Source organism: Sceloporus occidentalis, unplaced genomic scaffold, assembly GCF_023333645.1.
Source record: "Sceloporus occidentalis isolate IW3139 unplaced genomic scaffold, rSceOcc1.0.p SCAF_1, whole genome shotgun sequence".
Lineage (NCBI taxonomy): Eukaryota > Metazoa > Chordata > Lepidosauria > Squamata > Phrynosomatidae > Sceloporus > Sceloporus occidentalis.
In genome coordinates this window covers 311,650,613-311,659,417 of record NW_028316981.1, presented here as the reverse complement: position 1 = coordinate 311,659,417, position 8,805 = coordinate 311,650,613, and the positions used below count along the sequence as shown (strand labels likewise).

The 8,805-nt window shown below is 46.1% G+C and overlaps 1 pseudogene; it reads right to left on the bottom strand.

The window, feature by feature from the left end:
• Positions 1-956: 956 nt before the first annotated feature.
• Positions 957-3,279, bottom strand: LOC149324233 (uncharacterized; annotated as a pseudogene).
• Between the last annotated feature and the right edge of the window lie 5,526 nt (positions 3,280-8,805).

Sequence of the window (8,805 nt, the reverse complement as noted above, 5' to 3'; positions counted from 1 at the left end):
TCGCCATCAGGAGCGACGAGTCAAGGAGTATCCCCAGACTGCGAACGCAGTCCTTGACAGAGAGTGTGACCCCATCCAGGACTGGAGGTTGCAACCCAATTCTTGGTTTCGGGGCCGTTACCGTGAGCACTTCTGTTTTGTCTGGATTCAATCTCAATCTGTTTTTCCTCATCCAGCCCATTACTGCCCGAAGACATTCATTGAGAGAAGAGACGCCATCAGAATTAGAGGCTGACGAACGAGACATGGAGAAATGGATTTGGGTGTCATCGGCGTACTGATAACACCCAGCTCCATAACTCTGAATGATCTCACCCAGCGGCTTCATATAGATGTTAAATAACATAGGGGACAGAATAGCACCCTGCGGGACTCCACGGGTGAGCTCCCTTTTACTGGAGCAACTGTCCCCGAGCATCACCCTCTGGGATCTGCCCGAGAGAAAGGAACGGAACCACTGCAATGCAGTGCCTCCAATTCCCAGCTCCCTCAGGCGATCCAAGAGGATGCCATGATCTATCGTATCAAAAGCCGCTGAGAGGTCTAGGAGCACTGTGAAGAGGGGGAGAAAGGGAGGGTTGAATGGGCAAAGGAAGAGGAAAGAGGGGGAAGAGAGGACCCAGGTGAAGAGGCAGGCTGGGAAATGAGGAAGACACCACAGCTGAGTACTGGGAGGAAAGAGTCGCAGCTGGCGCCAGGAAGGCGGCTGGAGGCGGGCCCTGGGGAGGAGGCTGATATAAGGCCTAGAGAGGTAGAGGAGGGGAGGAGTGGAGCACACGGAAGAGGGGTTCGAGGAGGCATCAGGGGACGCAGAGAGGGGAGCGGAGGCCCATCCCTTAAGGCGCCTGACACCTACCTTAACTCTCCCACGAGGGCTGGGAAGGTAAGGGCAGGGCCCTGCCACCCATCCATTCCAGTCAGCCCGAGAGGCCGCGGGATGGAGAAAGGTGAGCCGTTCAGCCCAGAGGCAGGCCGCAGTGTGAGAGCCGAAGAAAGGACAGAACCCACATGGTGGGAGTGGCGGAGTAGGGGCCGCCCGGGAGTGACTGCAAGCCCCAGCCCCGGACCGGGGGAGGAACAAGTACAGGCAGGGCTAGCCTACCGCCCGTCTCGCCCCAGTGGGCCGGCACTCGAATAAAGCCAGTCAGATAGCCTGTTGAGAGGGAGAGCTGTGAGGCCAACAGCGACCCAAACCCAGTGCAGTAACTCGGGTAAGGGAAGAAGGCTCCTTGAAGAATTTGGGGTTAACCCTAGAACTGTTATAATAAAGATGAATTGTTGTTGCAACTGCCTTGGGACTGCAGTGTGGATCATTGAGTAGTGACTTGAATTTGTTGCCATGGACCCTCAGAGGGTACTACCACCTATGGGACCCCCAGCCCCGCCCACAAGCACCAACAGGGTCACACTGCCCCTGTCGATGCTCAGACGCAGATCGTCAGTCAAGGCAACCATGGCAGTCTCAACCCCAAAGCCTGTCCTGAAGCCAGTTTGAAATGGGTCTAGATAATCGGTTTCATCCAAGACAGCTTGGAGTTGAAGAGCAACTGCCCTCTCGGTCACCTTGCTCAAGAATGGTAGCAAAGAGACTGGCCTATAGTTTTTCATATCCAGGGGGTCCAGGGAAGGTTTTTTCAGAAGCGGCCTAACAGCCGCTTCCTTCAGACAAGATGGAATATGTCCTTCCCTGAAGGATGCATTGATGATATCTGTAAGGAACTTCCTCAATGCATCCCCCCCCCCCCCCCCGGACGGCCAGCCATGATGGGCAAGGGTCGAGAGGGCAAGTTGTTTTCTTCACTCTACCAAGGAGCTTGTCCACGTCATCGGTACTCACAGACTGAAGCTGATCCAGTACAATCTCATTAACGGAATCGCTGGACACCTCGTCCATTGTTTCTGTTACAATACTGGCATCTAAGTCGGTTCTTATCTGAGAGATTTTATCTGCAAAGAAGTTGTTAAACGCATCACAGCAGGCCGTTGTTGGGTTAAGTAAAGGGTTCTGCACAGGGGGTATCTGTGTCAGTTCCCCTACTACCCTAAACAGCTCTGCTGGACGGGATTCTGCAGACGCAATACGTGCAGAGCAGAAACGTCTCTTCGCTGCACGTATTGCCTCCCGATAGGACCAAAGAAAGTTCCTATGGCGAGTCTTGTCAGATAAGAGTCGAGTTTTTCGCCAGACGCGCTCTAGTCGTTGTCCAATCCGCTTCATTTCCCGAAGCTCTGGTGTGTACCATGGCTTACGGTTAAGAGCGGGTTGGCAAGGATGCTTGGGAGCGATCGTGTCGATAGCCCTGGTAATGTTGGTGTTCCGAGTGTTAACCAGAGCTTCGACAGGGTCACCGGCATTTCCAGCCATTAAACCCTCCAAGGCTTTTTGGAATCCAATTGGTTCCATTAGCCTTCGAGGGCGGACCATTCTAATGGGTCCACCACCCCCAGAGGGGCAGATAGAGGCTCTTAGTTCCATCTTGACCAGGAAATGATCCGTCCATGACAAGGCGGTGGTTTTAATAACCTCCGCCCACGGATATTCCTGTTCGGTACTAAAGACCGCATCGAGTGTATGACCTGCACAATGTGTGGGCCCAACGACCAGTTGGGATAGGCCCATGTTAGTCATGGTTTCCATGAACTCCCGAGCCGCACCTGTTAAGCTGGTCTCAAGGGGGATGTTGAAGTCCCCCAGAACTAAGAGTCTGGAGGACTCCAACAGTAACTCCGAGACCAGCTGTGTCAGCTCAGTTAGGGAGTCTGCTAGACAACGGGGTGGTCGGTAGACTAGCAGAATCCCCAAACTATCCCTGGTCCTCAGGTTGAGGTACATACACTCGAAATGGAATGTGTTCCGAACAGGTATCCTGGTCAGAGTCAGATTGTTCTTATAAACTAGAGCCACACCACCACCCCCCGCCCACTTTCCCTCACCTGCTCACTAACAGGATACCTGGCTGGGAGGGACTGTGCCCATGTAACAGCACTATCCTCTTCCAGCCAGGTCTCTGTGAAGCAAGCCAGGTCGGCATCCTCATCCAGAAGAAGATCATGGATGATATGGATTTTGTTTTTAACCGACCTGGCATTGCAGAGGAGCAGAGTGAGGTTCCGTGGAATGGTTGGTTTGCTCTCCAATCCATTCTGGGAAACAGAGGGAACTGAAGGAGGGCTGGCTCTCAAACAGCGATCCCGCCTTCTTTTGTAACATATGTTCACTCTGTTCCGACCATATCTCCCATTCCCCAGCGCAACTCGAATAGCTGCCCCCACATTCATTCCCGGCCTTCTGTGGCTTAACCTCTGCCACTGCCACTGCTGCGTTCCTGCCTTGGGCTCCCAGATGAAGAAGGGCAGCAGAAAGTTGGTCAATCCTGCCCTGCCCGGCTCTCGGCTTGGAGCTGGCTGGTGGTGATGCAGCAGGGCAGAAGAAGCCTCAAAGGCCTTGGCCCCGCCCCCTGTCCAAGTTCCTTGCCTCAGCTGCTGCCCCGATGGTAAAAGGCACAGGCACAAACACAGAAGCCTTACAGCTTGGCTTGGCTTGTCGTTTCTTGCCTGCTTCTCTCCCCTCAAGATGGTGGTCGGGAGGAGGGCTCTTATTATTATTATTATTTTATTTTTATCCTGCCTTTCTCCAAAAGTGGGACACAAGGCAACTAACATACATAAAACACAACAATTAGTGAATTGCAGTGTTCTGCAACTGAATTCAACCAGCACACAACTGTTTGTACTGGACAATATGCATCCATGAGAAATAATATGGAGCATTCTGCTTCTGTAACCTTGAAATAAATAGAGTTGTTCCACATCTGATAAAAAATGTCCAACAACTTCTGTAGGAGAAGTAACAGTAATAATACACTGAAGGGATTCCAACCAACATCTCAGGGGTACATCTTTGGGATCTTAAAATAGCATTTCAATCCAAAAATGATGCTCCCCCCCCTCCCCAGAGCGCCATAAAAAAGGGATGTACATCCCATGGGTATTAGGGATCAGGCTTGAAAAATAGGGCAGATATAAACCCCACACACTCTACAGTTGTCCACCCCAGCCTAGCACCATATAAGAGGGAAAATATTAAGAGATATAACCTTATATGTCCCTAAAGTCATTGAGATATTCTTTTGTTCTGCTTCTTTTTAAGTGTTTTTAAAAGCACCATTTTCTTTCAATTTAATCTCTCGGCTTATTTTTAAAGACCTTTGTCCTCCTATCCTGTCAATGGCAGCATGGATGGTTTTACTTAATGAAAGCAGGGCAAGGCAAGTGCAAAAGGGAGTTTGCTCAGCATACGGTATTTCTTTTTAAAATATATATATTGCATTAATGGCTTTCCTATCACTGTGTGAAAGTGTAGAAGAAGGCAGGCCACAGAGAGTTCTTAAAAGTTTATGCCGGTAGGACTTTAAAAAAAACAAAACTGCTGGGCTTTCATTGTGCAACTCTGCTGGCAATGACCCAGACCTTATGTCAAGGAAACTGAGTGCAACTTCACACTCAGGGGTTATGTAGTGGTTGTGCAATGCTGTCTCTTTACTGCATTGTGTCATTATGCAAATAAATGCATAACTTAATGTGCATGAAAAATGCATATTCATGCTCAGTGTGCATGTGCAAGAGTATGAAATGCACAGGCATGTGCTATGTCACATGCAACTGTATTTTCACAACCTTAAACTGAATGTGATGGTTCCGTACCAAACAAAAATAAGTATGTAACCATTTTTGAGCAGTCCTCTGGTGTCTACCATTTTGTATTCCCCACAAAAAGTCAATATGATAATTTGCACATCCATAAGATGGCAACAGGGTTCCAGCCAACAGGATATTCATCAAAGTTTTATTCTTCCCAACACACCTAAAATATGAACTCTCACCCACACATATATGGCCCTCTTCTCATATTGGGGATGTAGAAAGTTTCCATATCTCACCTCAGCAGTTTTTGTGCTCCCCCTGTAAAGATTACTGTCATCTAATTTCAGAAGCTACAAGGGCCCAGTGTGGTTAGCACTTCGTTGAAAGCCTACCAGGGAATACCAGCAATATCCGATTGGGAAATTGTGCCTAAAATCCTAGAAAGCCTTCTCTGACAGTTAGAGCTGGAAATCCTGGGCTAGATGTACAAACTGTCTACACTCAGATCATGTGCTCTGCCACCAAGCTATGATCCATCTGATTCAAACTGTGTGGGATGAGCTTGAGAGGATCAGGACAACAGGCTTTGCAAATGGATCCTGGAGGATGCAAGGCAGGGATATAGATGGATTCAGCCTGTGTTTTTCACTAGGGAGTTTATTGCATTGCTAAATAACCCGGCTTATCTTTCCTGTTTTGAATTCTAATTGGGGATGCAGCTGGGTACAGCCCAGCTGTACAGTCCAGATAACTTCTAGCTAGAATCCAAGCTCAGCCAGCCAATGTACAAAGCCAGGAGTTTCTCAGTTTTGAAAAGAGGCTGGTGGAATGCGGCTTCTAGACGGAAGTTAACTGGAATTCACCTGGCCAGCAGCATTGCTGGAAAAAGGTGTCTGATAATACCTGGCTACATCCCGAATTAGAATTCAAAATGGGAAATGTAAACTGGATTTTTAGCGATGCAATAAAAATATATATTTGTGGGCACAGGCACTTGGTTTACATACATTATAAGTGCATGGTTTTTTGTGAGTTTTTCAGGCTATGTGGCCATGTTCTAGAAAATTTTCTTCCTGACGTTTCGCCAGCTGGTGAAACATCAGGAAGAAAATTTTCTAGAACATGGCCACATAGCCCAAAAAACCCACAAAAAAACAAAACAAAACAAAACAAAACATGGATGCTGTCCATGACAGCCTTCGACTTCACATTATAAGTGCACTTTATACATGTATATCTGCACATATAGATGGACACACCTATGCATGTGTGTGTGTGTGTGTGTGTGTGTGTGTGTGTGTGTGTATACATATATACAGTAGGTGCATCCATCTATATGCACGGATGTGCCACTAGGAAAAGTGTCAGCAGGTATGCCACTATATGCTCCAAGCACATGTAGTTGTAAATAGAACGTGCGTGCTTCAGATGGGGCCATGGAAGTATGGGAATGTATGGAATGGGGCCAAGGCAGTGCTCCAGGTGTTCCACATACATCTGTGGAAGCAGGCACCTCTCCCTCACTTCCTCATACCACAGCTCTGCAGGGAGAGAAAATGTAGTGGCTCATTCTGATTCACCAAGTTTTCCTCCCTGGACCAGGGTGGGAGGGGGTCATGGTTAAGGATGTGGACCACACATCCCACACTCCCATAATGACACCCCTAGATGGGACCCTTTGTCAGTTACTTAAGTGTTTTGTGTATTGGCACTGGCCTGCTGGACACAAAATAAATCAAGAGGTCATTCTTGTTCTAAGCATTAGGTAATATAGCTTGGAAAAATTCATTTTTTTCTAATTACCTGGGGGGTTCTGGGAATGAGAAACCCCAAAAGTAATATATTTAGGCTCTGAATTTAGGCCAGAGTAGGCAACATTGAACAAACCAGTTTGTGTGTTGGATGAGGACTCCAGAAGACAAACGTTTGACTCCCTGCTGAAGCCATGAAAACCCATTGTGAAGTAATTCATTACTAAGCAACAAGTAATTTTTGCCATTTTCTTTCTCCTGTATTAAAGTCTTGGAAAGACTTTCTTCCTTGAATGAAATTTTTACTACTTTATCATCTTTCTCTTCACTTGGATGGTGCCATTCTCTGATAACCTAATTCTGCCTATCTCACAATACCTGACTCTCCAAAGACAGTAGTTTGCCTATCCAAATTTTGTGTCAGCTCTTCAACAACCTTGACAAATGGACATCAGCAGAAGCAATTGGTTCATTAACAAGCATGTAATTTATTTACTATCATTTGTTATTCTTTGTACAAAACCAGAACCTAATGTGGAGAATGCCGGAATGTTTAAGCATGGGATGAAAAGGATTCTGGGCAGCCACTGTCATTTCACAGTGGGAAGACAGTGGCCAATAAAGCAAGGAGCTAAGCAAATATATGAAGTGTTTAGTAATAAAACTCTGGAGAGGAAGAAATGGGGCTGATCCTGCCCTTGAACACTTCATCTCTGCTGGCCCAGACCTTGGCAGAGCAGAGGGAAAAAAGGCCTGGTAAATGTATCCAAAAAATTTATAAAAGTGAGTGACAAATCTACGACTGCATATTACTGTGTGTGAAGAATTTTAGTACAGATTGTCCAACCCCCCTTCCCTCTATGCCATCCCTTCATCTCCCAGCTGGACATATTCAGAGAGCATTTGCGATGGCCGAATGACATAATGGACGGCACTTGGGTAATTTAATGTGAGGTCTACCCTTGCGGTGCAGATGAATTATTTATCTCTTCAAACTGGGCAGTCACTTAAAAGGCAGGATTTTTTATCATTTGTCCATTAAATACTGTCCCTGATTTTGACCCTAAATAATGGCCGTTGGATTACAAAATGGATTTTAGGAGGTTCAGTGGTAATATGACACATGTCATAAGAGAGAAAAGGGTAGGGGGGAGAAATCCAAGGGCAAGTCAGGGCCAAGAAGCAATATTTATGATGAATATGGAATCAGAGAAGTAATATGGAATAGAACATAATCTATTTTATTCATTTCTAGTGAAATACATTGAGCCTAACTAACTGACTGTCCAGAACAAAACATTAACCACTGCCTCATTCCTTGTTCCCTCATTATTTGTGATCTGCCCCACCTTCAAACCCATGATATTCCTCTGACCCATAACTAGATGACCGGACACTTTGCATGACTGTTGAGCAAAGTCTGCAAAATAATATCAATACAGAAGATCAAACATCTAAAAGATACAGATCAGCGTTTGAGTAAGTTACTGGCTGGGATTTCTGGTAATAGTAAGTTACTGGTTACACCTTAAGGATGGTCTGCAGGGAGAAGGAGGATTCTATTATATATATGTCATGCTTGGGCACTTGGTGAGCCATAGAGTGAACAAAATCCTCAGTTAGTTCTTTGGCATGATCCAACATGATTCTTCTTAAGTTCTTACTCTTTGCTGAACTTGGAAAGGTTACTTTTTAAAGATCAGAGCTCCTGGGAGCTCCCAGGCTTCTAGCCAAGCTCTGCTTTGTATATTTAGGTGAAAGTACTTAGACCACTTTCCATTTTCAAGAATGATGTATGTTCCCAGTTCTGTGGAAGATCCCAAGTATTCTCAGAGAAATGCACAAGCACAGCCAAAAATTTGCACTGAGAAGATGGAGTGTAACTATATGCTGACTTACATGACCGTTGTGCAGTCCAGTGATATCACTAGGGTTGGTGTCAACCAGTGTGGTAACTCATGGTGTCACCTCCCCCCATATTCACACCATACAGAATCCTTAGTAATGTTTTTGTATTAATGTTACTCATAAATCATAATTCCTATATATCACTGAATGCCATAGTAACTTGCACAATTAAAATTATACTTTTAAATTACAATATCATATGCACAGCCTAAATATATTTACATATACATAGTTTCATATGCTTAAAGTATAAGTTTAGCTCAATGGGTTTGGGGAACGAGAATGGGGCCGAACGAAAGGGAATGAAAATGGGGTGGAACAGGGAAAAAATACACATTGTCGCACAGGAGAACACCATTGATGCTGCTGGGTGTTCCCAATCTATTCCCCATCTGTCCCACAGCAGGCGATTTTCAAGAACTGTTCAGAACAGTTCTTCAAAATCGGCTGCTGTGGGACGGATGGGGAATGAATTGGGGACTCCTGGAGGCATCGGCAGTGT